Source organism: Protopterus annectens, chromosome 8.part0 (assembly GCF_019279795.1).
Source record: "Protopterus annectens isolate FY-2018-M chromosome 8.part0, PAN1.0, whole genome shotgun sequence".
NCBI lineage: Eukaryota > Metazoa > Chordata > Ceratodontiformes > Protopteridae > Protopterus > Protopterus annectens.
The window spans coordinates 785,311,933-785,326,796 of record NC_056741.1 but is presented as its reverse complement, the minus strand read 5'-3'; the positions used below and the strand labels follow the sequence as shown (position 1 = coordinate 785,326,796).

The 14,864-nt window shown below is 43.7% G+C and overlaps 1 protein-coding gene across 1 annotated transcript in view; it reads right to left on the bottom strand.

The window, feature by feature from the left end:
• ASPM (assembly factor for spindle microtubules) overlaps positions 1–14,864 on the bottom strand; it is a 2,279,206-nt gene that overhangs the window by 1,747,708 nt on the left and 516,634 nt on the right. The window lies entirely within an intron of this gene.

Genomic DNA, 14,864 nt, shown 5'->3' with positions numbered 1-14,864 from the left:
AGTAAGAGTGGAAATCCTTATGAGGTATTTGTTTCCCACAAGTTAAACAATTATTTACTTTGTCTGACATCGGCTGAGGCAAGAAAGAGTCCCCAACGGGGTACTTAGCTTTTTAGAAGTCTTCAGTAGTAGAAATCTCTGGATCTGACCGACCGGCACTTGCGAACAGCTTTTGCTTCAGGCACCGCGCGGCAAGAAAGACTGGGGAAAATGGCGTCGGCTGACGCCTTTATACCACAGCAGCTATGACGTCGGGTGAAGTGCGACATCAGCCGAGGCCAGACCCAGACTTTGGAATCCGGCCGACCGAAGGGCTGCCTGAGGCAGGACAACCCATATGTTAGGACTGCAGATGCATCCTTGAAGGACATCTTCGGTGCTGAAACTCAATTTTGAAAATCTCAGGAGTCGGCCGACCAGCACTTGCGAACTGCTTTTGCTTCAGGCACCGCGCGGCAAGAAAGACTGAAGAAAATGGTGTTGGTTGCAACTTTTATACCCCTGACGCACTGACGTCAGGGAAGAGGCGAAAGCAGCAGACGCCGGACCATGACTTTGGAACTCAGACCGACTGCGGGTCGCCTGCCAGGAGGATAACCCAACTGCAATGACTGCAACAGTGAAACATGATGAACATCACAAGAAAAACTTATTCAGTGACTATAAAAACACTGGAGGAGCTTAGATAAACAGTGACCCATGATGTTCAAAATGAGAGTCAAACAAGATCTGACGGGAGGAGGGAGAGCGAGGCATTATAGGTAGGGGAGGAGCTTGGATTTCAGCTCTGATGCTGGAATATACAGCTAAGATGGATCAGTGCCAGATCAGAGTCCCATAGGTTGAAGACCAAATGAAAAACAACAACTTCAGATATATTGTTTCTAAACATCCAAAAACTATTATCACATTTGAAGTGGTCCTTAATTTTATATAATGAATTACCACGTGATATATCCTCTGCACCGACTTACAAGATGCAGAAGACAGTTTCTTCTTAGCATAAGTGACAAAGTCAGTGAGAAAATAAAGATATCAATCTCCAAAGCATAAGCCAGGTCTTCTTCCTCACCACCTGAATAATGAATCCTTCTATGAAAAGGGCTTCCTCTTTCCTTTAATGGAGAAAACTCTTGACACTAATGGTTGATCCACTGCGGGCTGCGACCATAAAAAGCTGTGAGCAAAATCCCTGCCTCTGTTCAACCAAAGAAACTTTTTCCACTGTGCCACAGGCAATCATCTATTCCATCTTCTACTTTTCCAATGCTAGGTGTCTGGATTGGATGGATGCCATTAAAAGGTGGAACTGCCATGAATGTCAACCTGCAACTCTGACAAAAAATGGCCCTTGCCCACATGTCAGAGGTCAGACCAAATTAATTCTTGAAGTATAATAATCTGCCTCCTAAGACATGGCAAGAAGAGGCAGGAGGAGCTAAAAGGGGGAGGGGAGCATAGTCCCTACAAACTCTCAGACTCCTGAAGGGAGGGGACTTTACTACCTCACCTCTTGCTAATTTCCTCTGCCACCTCTCCAAGCCTTTTTTTTCCCTCCTACGACCCTTCCTCTGAAAGAATAGCTCTGGTCATGTTTGTAAAAAGGCCACTGCATGGTCAGCTACTGTTGTATCTAAGAATGAGTGGGTGACACAGTAATTTCAACAATTCTATTCTGCTCCCTGTTCTCCTCTAATTTCCTTAACATTTCTTGTGAGAGGGTCAAGAAAAGTACAGTTTTGTACCTACCATAAATGTAGATGTCCGATAGATATGCAACTGCAGTCCTTACATATGGGTTGCCCTGCCTCAGGCAGCCCTCGGTCGACCGGATTCCAAAGTCTGGGTCCGGCGTCGGCTGATGTCGCCTCCTCCCCGACGTCAGAGCGGCTGGCGTATAAAAGCATCAGCCGACGCCATCTTCCTCAGTGTTTCTTGCCCCAGGTGCCCTCCAAGGAAGGCTAAATTTAGAACTGGATAAAAAAGTCCAGAGATACACAATAGCAATAAACAGATACACCATAACAGATATCCCCAGCTAAGTATAAAAAGGAGGGAAGTGGACCCAATACACAAAGAAGTAGGAGGGAGGGAAAACCTGACTGCAGTTGCATATCTATCGGACATCTACATTTATGGTAGGTACAAAACTGTACCATGTCCTTCAAGAATGCAACTGCAGTCCTTACATATGGGTGGAATACCATAGCCAAGCTGGGGGTGGTAGGCTCTAAGATAAGGATGGTGTAGCTAAAATGCCCTGCAGGACTGCAGAAGCAAAGCCTGCTCGAGATCTGGAATATGAAGGCAGATTGTAGTGCTTGGAAAATGTATGCACGGAGCTCCATGTAGCAGCTTCTAGAATGTCCTTTGTAGCCACCCCTCTTAGGAAGGCTGTGGAGGTGGCTGTAGCTCTGGTGGAGTGTGGCCTGATATTGGCTGGCACACCCTTTCCATGAAAAGAACAACAGAATCTGATGCAATGTCCAATCCATTTTGAAATTGTTTGTTTGGAAATTGCCTTTCCTTGCACTGCAGGAGCGTATGCTACAAAAAGTTGGTCTGACTTTCTGTTGGCCTTTGTTCTGTCCAAGTAGTAGCGTAGTTGTCTGTGTATGTCCAAAGTGTGCAGAAGCCTTTCCCCTTTATTTTGAGGATTGGGGAAAAAAGTAGGCAGGTGAATTGCTTGATTTAGAGACACCCTGGATGGCACTTTTGTCATAAAAGAAGGATTGGTTTTTAAAGAAACCCTGTCCTGATGGAAAATGAGAAATGGAGGTACTGCCATGAGGGCCTGTATCTCCGAAACTCTTCTTGCTGAGGTAACTGCCAACAGGAAAACTGTTTTCCAGGAAAGAAATTGCAATTCTGAAGATGCTGCTGGTTCAAAAGGAGGAAGAGTTAGTTTCTCTAACACGAAGTTGAGGTCCCATGCAGGTACTGGTGGTTTTCTGGGAGGTTTGATATTCTTTATCCCTCTTAGAAATTGTCTTAGCAAAGGATGTGAAAACACAGGTGGATCAGTGTTGTATTCTGCTGAAATTGCTGAAGCGTGTATTTTTATGGAAGAATAAGAAAGTCCATTATGCAGCATTTCTGCCAAGTATTCCAGTATCTGTGGGATGCTCATTACTGATGCATCCTGTCCCTTGTTGGTATTCCAGATGTTGAATCTCTTCCATTTGGCTGAGTAAGTCTTTCTGGTAGAAGGTCTGCGTGCTTCCAGTAATATCTGTTGAACTTCCTTGGAGAGAGAGATATGGGGAGAAATCAAGGAACCCTCCAAGCTGTCAGCTGCAAAGTTTGCAGGTTGGGGTGAACCGTCCTGTAATTGTGCTGAGTCAAGAGTAGAGGCCATTGAGGCAGGGGGCACGGCTTGGTGCAAGTTATGCTCCTTAGTAATGGATACCAGTGCTGTCTTGGCCAATCTGGAGCTATTAAGATGCCTTTGGGTTGCTCTGCTTTGATCTTCAGTAACACCTTGGTCATTAATGGTAGAGGTGGGAATGCAAAGATTGTTAGAGAGTTCCAGCTGAAGGAGAGAGCATCTATTCTCCAGGCTTGGGGATGGTGTGTCCTCGAGCAGAATTTTTTCAGATGATGATTGAGGTGGGAGGCAAAGAGATCTATGTCCGGCCTCCCCCATGCAAAAGTTATTTGTGCAAAAATGTCTGGATGCAACATCCATTCGTGCGGGTCCAGGATGTTTCTGCTTAGACTGTACGCCAGAACATTGTCCCTGCCCGGAACAAACTGAGATTGCAGCTGTATGTTCAGTTTCAGGGACTTTTCCCAAAGAGTCATTGTTAGTCTGCAAAGGGGGTAAGAATGAGTACCTCCCTGTTTGTTTATGTACCACATAACAGTGGTGTTGTCTGTCTTTATTAGCAGATGACCTTGATGAAGATATTTTCCGAAGGCCTCGATTGCATGAATTACTGCTAACATCTCTTTTTGATTGATGTGAAGATGCACTTCCTGTGGGGTCCATTGCCCTTGAATGCATCTGCCCTCCATGTGCGCCCCCCCCATCCATGGTCTGAGGAGTCTGTTGTAATGGTTTGGCTTGTTTGAGGTTTGATGAAAGGCATACCTTTGTTTAACTGGCTTGCTTGGGCCCACCACAGAAATTCCCTTTGTAGACGTGGGATGAGTGGAATAATTGCTTCTAAGCTGTGGCTGTGTTGAGTCCATAAACTTTTTAGGTACCATTGTAATTTTCTCATGTGTAATCTTGCCAGTGGAACCAGTAGAATGCAAGATGCCATGAAACCCAGGGCCTGCAGGATTTTCCTTGCAGTCATCTGGGTGAGCTTTGCTAGGCTTTTGAAGTAATGTGGTAATTGTTCTTGCTTCTCTTCTGTAAGGTAAGCCATTTGTGATTCTGTGTCTAGTTTGGCTCCTAGAAAATTTATTTGCTGGGATGGCAGTAGTCTTGATTTTTGTAAGTTGACTGTGTATCCCAAAGCCTGTAGTAAGTGAATGATATAATTCAAGTTTTTTGTCAAGGCTTGCTTGCTGTCCGGTTGTATAAGGCAGTCGTCCAGGTAAGGGTATATTTGTATCCCCTGGAGTCTGCAGTGTGCAACTACTGATGCCATGCATTTTGTGAATACTCTGGGCGCAGTAGATAAGCCAAAAGGCAATGCTGAGAATTGATAATGCTCTGACCCTGCAAGAAATCTGAGGTATCTTCTGCAACTGTGTCTGATTGGGACATGCAGGTATGCCTCCTTGAGGTCCAGAGTAACCAGCCAAGACCCCTTGCCCAGCATGGGAAGGAGTTGCTGGAGCGTCAGCATTTTGAATTTTGGTACAATGAGAAAAGTGTTTAGAGTGGACAAGTCCAGTATAGGTCTCCATTGCTTTTCTTTTCTTGGAACAAGGAACAGTCTTGATAAAATCCCTGGCCTTGTTCCTGAGGAGGTACCTTTTCTATTGCTTTGATTTTAATCAGCTTTGAAACTTGTACTAATGCCTCTGCCCTTTGATTTTGTGGCAGGTTGGGCAAGCCTTGTCTTGTTGGTAAAGTATGGAAGTGGAACCTGTAGCCTTGGTCTATTATGTCCAGAATCCATTTGTCCTTTGTTAAAATGTGCCAATTTTTGGAAAATAAGGATAATTTTCCGCCTAAAGGTGCTTCTCTTTGAGCCTTGGTCGGCGGTGTGAAAGTCAAGTCATTGTGATTGTCCCTGTGGAGCAGTAGAAGTCCCTGCGCCACCTCTCTGATTAGTCGGTTGCCATTGGCGTCCCCTGTAGGAGCCTCTGTATTGCCCTCTCCCTTGGGTACGCCTGTTTTTTCCCCTTTGAAACTTGTCAGTGTCTGGAAAGGACCAATTCTTAGAAGGCCAATTCCTGCTGAACCTGGAGGAAATCTTTGACTGTTTGCACTGATTTAGCCTTTTCCTCAATTGATTTCAACACATCCTGAGCATTAGCACCAAATAGCTTGTGTTTTCCAGAGGTGCATCTAGAAGCTTTACTTTAACATGATCTGGCAATGCCTGTTCTTTCAACCATGCATGTCTACGTATGACGGCCCCTGTCATAGCTGCCCTACATGAAGCTTCCAATGCATCATAACCACACTGAAGAAAATGATTGCTAACCTGCTGAGTATTATGAACCAAATCCTGCAAGGCCTTTCTATCTAAAGGCTCAGGAGAGGCTAACTTTTTCTGCAAATCATCCATCAAGAAATCCTGATACTGAAACATATGAAAAAGGCAATTAAGGGCCCTCATGGCAAGTGTGGTTGAGGTATAAACTTTTTTGCCCCACCTCTCCAGGGACCTAGCTTCCCTGTCTGAGGGCAAAGGATTTCTGGCCGTGGATGTGGCCACCCCTTTGGGCCCCTGGGAAATAGTTTCTAGATCAACAGAATGGGCCTTAAAGAAATGTTTATGAGTTTCAGGAACCCTGTAGTATCTGTCTGGCTTGACAGGAGCAGGGGGGAGAGAATCAGGAGAAGCACTCGAATCTGAGTACACATCATCCAGTACATCTAACACTGGGGGGATAGCTAAAGGCCTGTGTTGGGGAAGCTTAAGGAAGGTACGAAGCCGTTTCCTGGAGTCGGAGAATTCCTGGCCTTGCCACTGGAAATGCTCTCTCATGGAGTGGAGAATTTCCCCAAAAGAAATATCCAGAGGAGAGGCAGAAGGAATAGATTCCTCCGCATCAGAATCCTCGTAGGCCTGGAAGGACTCGTCCTGGGTATCTGAGTGATCAGAGTCACCAGAGGCTTCATCAGAAAATAGGGTGTCTGTATGCTCAACCCTGGGCCTTTTGTCTGAAGGTGGCTGAGAACCTCTGTCAGTATGGGCCTGGGAGCCTCTGATTAAGGAAATTAGATCTGCAGCTAAAGTCATGATTTGTTTATCAGTAGTGGGCTGAGGCAAAGATTTAGGAGGGTGAGACTTAGCCTGGCTGGAAGCCTTAGCACGTGTGTAGGCCTTGATAGACATAGACATAGGGGGCCTAGCCGCCCCACGTGCTGGAGTAACCTTGTCCACCGGTATGGTCTCAGGCAAATCTTGGGCTTTGGTTTCTGCTGGAAAATCAACAACCGGCACCGGCGTAGGCTCCGGGGCCGAAGTGATCGGTAAAGCGGTGTTGTCGGTCTGGAGCACTGGAAAACCCGCCTCAGAAGAGACCGATGCACTCGCGGTAGTTTTTGGCGTGGTGTCGGTGGAAGTCGCGGGCCGAGAATGTCGGTCCCAGTCTTTCCGTTTTTTGGAAATTTGTGGCGTCGGTTGTTCCGACGGCATGGTATAAGAGAATTTTTCGCCAAAAAAGTCTTCAGCAAACTCTGCCCGGCGCCTGAGTGTGCGCTTATTGAAGCAAGCACAGGCAGCACAGGCCGAGACGTCGTGGTCTGGGCCAAGGCAGGGAAAGCAGTAAGAATGGAAGTCCTTATGAGGTATTTGTTTACCACAAGACAAACAGTTATTAACTTTTTCAGTTTTTTCTGACATCGGCTGAGGCAAGAAAAGGTTCCCCAACGGGGTACTTAGCTTTCTGATGACTTCGGATACATAAAACACAGGAGCTGACCAACCGGCACTTGCGAACTGCTTCTGCTTCGGGCACCGCGCGGCAAGAAAGACTGAGGAAGATGGCGTCGGCTGATGCTTTTATACCCCAGCCGCTCTGACGTCAGGGAGGAGGCGACATCAGCCGACGCCGGACCCAGACTTTGGAATCCGGCTGACCGAAGGCTGCCTGAGGCAGGACAACCCATATGTAAGGACTGCAGTTGCATTCTTGAAGGACATCTAAGCTTTATCTAAAGGTGCATTTAAAAGGATCATAAAATGCATCCCTTGATTCCTTAGCACAGCCCGGGGCTACCTTGTGAATTCTTGATTGGGCAGGAGATAATGGACAGTGCTTTGTTCAGTGGGCACCTGTGTTGCTCCCACAAGCTTTCCAGAAGTTACTAACTAATCCAAATACGCATGTGCATCCTTGCAAGCAGTACCAGGAGGATGGAAACGGACATGTAGGCCTAAAGCACTGATTATTATTGCCAACACTGTTATTCTCTGGCTGAGGTTCAAAAACAGACTGCTTTGCAGGGCTTTGTCCTATGACAAGAGCAGCTTGGTCTGTTCCATGCGCAACAGTGCTCAAGAGTCCTCCCGGCTGAATGGATTCACCAGGGAATTTCAGGGGAAAAACAAGGCTAGAGAAGCTATACAGAGTTCTTTATGGCACTCCATTTCCTTAATAAAGCTGTCTGACTAGGGTAGACATCCAGGTAAAGATGGACACACACTGGCCTGAGGTGGGTAACCACTGGTGCCAAACATCTTGTGCATATTCTGGACACGGTTGACACAGCAAAGAGAAGTGAACTGGAAATGCTTACACAGTGCTCTGAATCTAGGATGCCATCTGTGGTTCATTTTGTACAGGCATGCAGTTCATAAATCTAGGGTAACCAAGAGTGTCTGCGAAATTGGCAGTGGTAGCAACCTTGAACTTGGTTACTTAAAACATTTCTTCAGCTTAAACAGACCTAGAATAGGTCTCCAAAGGCCATCTTTCTCTGGGATCAGGAACAGCCAGGAATAAATAAAAATATTTTCTTTTATTTTCTTGCAGTGGCTTCTACAGCCCTTAAAACAAGATAAGTAAAGAGTAGCTGTGCTAGTTCCTTCTGTACAAGAGGGATTGGAGTTACTGAAAGAGATGCTTTCAAACTATTCATCAGCTGAAATGATCCCCTTTACCCATTTGCCCACTAATGAAAATCAGTTTGCTTTGAAGTAAGAAAGTATTTTACCGGCTCCTGATCCCAGAGAAAGAAGGTCTTTGCAGACCTATTCTAAATCTGTTTAAGCAGATGGAAGCACTCCTCACCATGGAAGATGCTGACATCTGTGCAGTCACTGAGACATGTTTCAACGCTGCAGAGAGCACTCCAGTCGTGCAAGGCTATAATGCATTCCACACATTCAGACCCCAAAATGAGTGGGGAAGAACCAAAGGTGAAGATGTACCCATCTTCATCAAAGCCAAATACACCTAGAGACTGGTTACCGTACAACTCTCTTGAGCTACTCCAGGTCCAACTATAGTAAAGCACCCTACCACATCATTGCTAGCTACAGGTGCCCCACTATGAACCAAGAGAAGCACGCCACCTACCTGGACTTACTAGAGTCAATTACTGTACAGCCAAACACTTTGGTCAAGGGAGATTTCAACTATTCCTCCATCAATTGGACAACACACATGAGCACAAACATGTTTGCCCTGAGGTTCCTAGACTTTGTCAATACAAATGCCCTGGAATAGCTACTCTGCACCCTCATAAGGGGCTCAAATGTCCAAGACGTAGTACTCACCAACATGGGGGGGGGGGGGGGTCACTGTACTATCCCCTGTGTGTTGTCCTCCCTGGTAAGGTCAGACCATAAATCTGTCTCGTTTGAAGTAACTAGCAAACCTGACACTACCACAGGAGCAAAAAAATGAAAAATTTCTCCAAACCAAACTACAGCCTACTATGCAATGGTATAAAAAGTTTCAAATCCTCTGCTAACACAGTCAATGACTCCTATGCAGAGGAGTACACAAATTCCCTGTATAACCACCTAAACAAATGTACAGGCTCAGTTGTACCCAAATGAATCAAAACCAGGTTCTCCCGAAAAAACTGGCCATACTGCAGAACCTCAAGTATAAATAGGTTATAGAGGGAAGTTACTCAGCAGCACCAGAATACCTTCCACAGCTTCAACAAGCAAATCAGTTATCTTGTCAAGTCCTCTAAAGTTAGTTACAAAGCTCAATTAGCATCCCTAGCCAAGGATAGTCATAAGACATTCTTTAGCTACATCAGAAATCTAAAAAAGAACACCCAACTATGTGCCAAACATAGTCGGTATTTCTTATACTGAAACTAAGGAAACTGCCAACCTGCTACCTGTCTCCCCCCATCCCCACCAGCCAAACCCCAAAGCATACCTGACACCAGTCTTCTACCCAGTATCTCCAAAGAGCAGGTCATATCTGCACTCTTCAACACCAAAAACATAGCCTCTATGGGACCAGATAACATCCCAGGCTGCTTACTAAATCTAAAACAAGACCTACTGAATCACTTGGCATTCTCGATAACCTCAGCCTGAGCACTGGCTTTGATCCAGCAGAGTGGAGAACAGCAACAGTAATCCCCTTGCACAAAGGGGATCCATCAATTGACCCTAGGAACTATAGACCCACAGCCCTAACCAGCCTTATCTGCAAGACCATAGAAAGAATCATCATGGACCTTCTCAACAAGGACATAGGAGACCTTCAAACTCTTGAAGTGACTCTGTTTGGCTTTGTTAAACGTAGCTCATGCTTACTGAGCCTAGTGGACTTTGAAAATGTCAACAAAGCCCTGGATGAATCCAAAACAGTACATACTGCCTATCTTGACTTAGTCAAGGCTTTTGACACAGTCCCCACTCAGGTATCATTGAGAAACTCTCCCAGATGAGGACTAACCCATATATCACTTGATGGGTAGCCAACTGGCTCACCAACAGAATGCATGCTGTCAAAGTTGGGGATTCCATCTCTACCAGTAGACCAGTTACCAACGGTGTACCACAAGGATCTATGCTGGGCCCTCTGCTGTTTGGAATCTATTTCTATGAAGTCCAGGCAAAAGTAGATGCCCTGTGGCTTACCAAGTCTGCGGATGATTGCAAACAGGGCACAATCACAGAGTCCCCAAATTATGTTAACGTAATACAGAAAGGGTGAACACAGGCAAATGACTGGTGCCAAAGCCACAGACTAAAACTAAATGCAAAAAAGTGCATTATTATCCCCTTTGGCAAAGAGGAAGTCCCTGCAAATTACAATATTAACACCGCTCTAAGCTCAAACCTAGTGGTGAGACAATCTAAATTACGATCACCATGTGTCCACAGTAGTAAGGATTGTACTCGACCCTCATAAGACCATTAATAGAGTACAAGTTCCCTTTTGCATGCACCTCACTAGAAACTTGCAGCAGTTGGAGAGACAAGAGGTTTCTCACTAAGAAGATTAATTGCCTCCAAAATATGACCTACATGGAAAGACTGAAAGTCCTGCCACTATACTCTGTATCCGACAGGCTGCTGAGAGGCTACCTATGCCTAGCCTACAGCAGTCTCTAACCCTGCCCTAATGGACATGCTGTACATCCACAATCAGATGAGACAAGAATCACTTGGCTTCAGGGATCTCAACCTAGCCTGTGACATTAACAGAACATGCTGCAGAGACAGATACATCTCCCAGAGATTGAAGCTCCTCTGGAATAAACTCCTAATTTGCGTGAAGCAGAGCTCCTCAATAGCCCTATTCAAGCGCAACCTAGACAATTGGATGAGAGATCGCAAATTCAGCCCAGGGTGGCACCTATGTCCCTCATGGACAGGGGCAGTTGGTGCTGATCAAATACTCGATCTGCAAATAATGACCATCTAACCATAGTCAATTAGGGAATATAGGAATAACATGGTTAGGCTTGTAAAGGCGCTAGAGTCATTAACGTAGTAACCTCCTAAGAACCTAAGATATGGTAATACAGAAGAAAAGGCAGGGAAAAAAGGGGTGAGCATCTGGCTGGTATATCAGAGAAAGTGACATTGCCTATGCTGCCTCCTCAGACCAGATTCTTTTCTGAAGCCCTCCTTTCCTACAACTGATCTAATTTGTACTAATTTCTACCTCCCTACTGTGCCTAGGGATAAGAGAATGAAATAACTGCTTACTGAAATTCAGTTTTAAACCTTATTTCTTTAACTATTTTTAAAGAGATCCTCTGAAGGGGACAAAGCAACAACTTATTTTCTAGGATGTCCAGTAATGGTTTCCTAATAGCTAGTAAAGCCCACATTCTATCCAGGTGTATTTTCTTCTAAATGTGTCTCAATCCATGACCCTACTTGCAGGCATCATTTGACATTTTAGAATGCTTCTCATTTCAAAAGCTGTTTGGGTAAACCTAGTAATTTTTTCACACCTCACCAGGGACTTTAGATGCCATCTGCTCTATTTGTTAAAGGACACATTTGCTTAACATTTAATCAAGTGGTCTGGCAATTTATTGCTTTGAAGACCAAAAATGCAGAAGTGTATACCTTTGGGCCAACTACCTAGAACTATGTTCCCCTTACTACAGAGCAAAACATGTCCTGAAACAAACTATGACCACAACCTAACATTCATGGAAACTACCGCAGGATCTAATATAGGGTTCTGTTCAAGAACTTACAGGATTCCTCAGATCTATCAAACTCTTCAGTTTATTAGAGGCCAGGGCTGAGAATCAGGTTCTTGGAAGACTGAGATGAAGACATCTCTAGAAGCCTGGAACACCTGGGGCAGAGTACTGGGTTTTAATTCAATCCACATGAGGCCCAAGTATTACTTATGAAACTCAGACCTCCCTAGAGCCACACTTAAAATGCTCCTTATAAGGTTTCTATTATCTACAAAGGTGACATCTTCCAGAGGTAGCTCAACAGTACTGTCTTGTCAAAGTCTGTGTCTTGGCCATGGAGAGAAGAAGTCATAAAATACTAGGATTAGTTTCGGTCTTCCTCACACAGTAAAGTTTGAGGAATCAGGAGCAGCACAAGTCCACTGTTTCTCCACAGAAAGCAGCATCTGCCATTGGCGCTGATCAACATGTGGACTGATCCTGTATCAGGCAGCTACTTATTCTTTAGTAGACGTGCAATGATCAAAAGTGGTGGAGCCCAGAGCTGATGCCTGTAGTACAAGCATCACTACTTACATAATGCAGGTGATTCATCCTGTCATTAAGGATGTAGAATGGAAAGTTTTTGCTAAGTGGGTTCTCTGCAGTATCCTGTACCACCAGTGGTAGGGATGGCATTTGGGAAGAGCACATCTTGTGTAGTACAAATCTGCAAAGAACATATGTTAATCACAGGTGTCTGGAAACTGCATCTAATTTGCAAATACTCTGGGTGCAGTACAGAAATGAAAGTGCAAAGTGGCAAACTGGCAATGAAAAATTCCTGCTTAAAACCTGAGGAAACATCTGTCCACCTTGGCTAGGGGTATGTAGAGGTAGGCATGCTTTACGTCCAGGACAACCATAAATGCTTGCCAAAAGAGAAAAGGTAGAATGCCTTACAAAATAAACATCCTGAATTTGAATTCTTTTGGAAATGTGTTTAGATTTGATAAAACCATTACAGGCTTCCATGTTCCTTCTTTTCTTGGAAATACAGTGTAAAGTAGAAACCTGTGCATTATCCTCCTCCTATTTTACAGCTCCATGGAACAAGAGGTCCTTCGGTAGGGGGAGACCAGGTTTACTTGCTCTCTAGGGACCAGAGGGATATCAGAAAATTTTGGTTTGCTTAGATAGTGTAGTCTGTATCCCTGTCTTAGGATTTAAAGTACCCATTTCTCCTGTGTGATATCCTCCCACTGCTTCAAGATGACATCCCTACCTTTTATTGTGGAAAAGGTGAAAAGGAATTTGGGGGGGGGGGGTGAACAACAGGTGTTCCATCTTTGGTTTCCATTTGATATATATTTGCTACTTCTTGTAGCCTTTTTTTTTTTTTTTTTTTTTAAACCCTTGGTGGTTTTCCTCAGTCTCTCTTGGAAAGGTTGGCCAGCACCTCTCTATGGGATAGTTTCTATCCATTTTTAATTTCTCCAAGCCTTTTGGGTTTCTATTACCATGACGGGAATGAACCACATTCCTAAGTCAAAGTATGACTAAAATTCACAAAATTAGCATTGTTTCAATCTTTGATGATAGCCAGAAGTGCTCTATGCAGCACCTGCAATGTGCCCAGTAATGACTCCTCCTGCAATTCATATATAAATACATATCAGTAACATGTCCAAATAAGACTGCAAATTTTTTATTATTTCTTTTTTTTTTTGTAAGACCTGTTGCTCTCTATTCCTACTGGAACTTCTGGGTATCCTTCTTTCATATTGCCCTCATTTCTGCATGCAAATCCTAGTATTTTATGACTTCTCTCTCTGTATGTAAAACATTGTAGTCAGTGGGTGTAGCAATTTCAATGATCAATGCTACTCATCTGGTTTTCTCGCATCTATTCAACTGTTGGTAATCTGTGATCCCATGTGATATAGACTTCATTTTTTATAATGCTTTGTAGCTCATGCTTCCAATGTTTTTCATCTTCAGGATTCTGTGGCATAAAATTCCAAGACTTATTACTGCAACAGTGAATTATACAATGAAAATCAAATGCTTTAACAGACTCCAAAAGAGAATCCAAAATAAAAGAAGAGTATATACAGGCTTTATAGCAACAAAGAGCACACAGCATGATAAACAAGCTACTTTCAAAACTCTGAAGGAATGAAGCAGCTATAACCAACCAACTTCATGCCATTAAGTAAATAGCATGACCAAGCTGTGCACAAAGTGTAAAAACATCAAGGACAAATTCCTTGATCAGACAACCAGCTGGGTGCAGCTGTTTATAACTTTAGCAACACTGTGTGCCTGCCAATCAGCAGCTGAAACTAGGAAAACAATGTTATGTAGTCGCAATATAAAAAACATACTGGAATAAGGATTAAAGTTCAATCCTGGCAATATTCATTGCTATTAAAATATATTGTTTCTTGAAGAAGGCTACAAAAGGTTGCTGCAATTTATAACAGTAAAAAACGTTCTAAAGTCACACTAAGAATCTTCTTAAATCAGTTTCAGGTTCATAAAAGCAATTTAAGCATCCAGTTAAATCTTCAGAATGACTCAACAATGGAGCAAAAGCTGGCAGCTACCTAGTATCATTCCACATCTGTGTGTAGATGATGAATGGACATAGTAAAAAATATGCATACACACATTTTTATATAAATATCTATATCTAATCATGTAATATGTGTATGTGTATATATATAGATCTCTCTCTCTCTCTCTATATATATATATATATATATATATACACATATATACACAAACACACATGTATATACACTCTGAAGGTGAAGGTATAAGTGAGCTGCAGAAATAGCAAATAAATCCTTTTAGAGGAACTGTCATACAGAGACTATTTTCCAAGCAGTGAGAAGAAACAATTTCAGCAGCTGCCTACAGATTATTTATGCAACATAAACTTGCACCTAATGCTGGAGTCCTCCAAGTAAGACACTAGTAAAGGTAGATGGCAATGATCAAAACTTAACTCAAACACCATGGAGGGATTCCTAAAGGTTGCCACAAGCTGTACAACATTTTTGAGTAACCCTTCTGAATGGTCAAAAAAAACATTGTTGTAGGGCTGTTCTTGAATTCAAAAAAGTTACCCCAAGGTGTACACAAAGTACGTCTGGTGTTA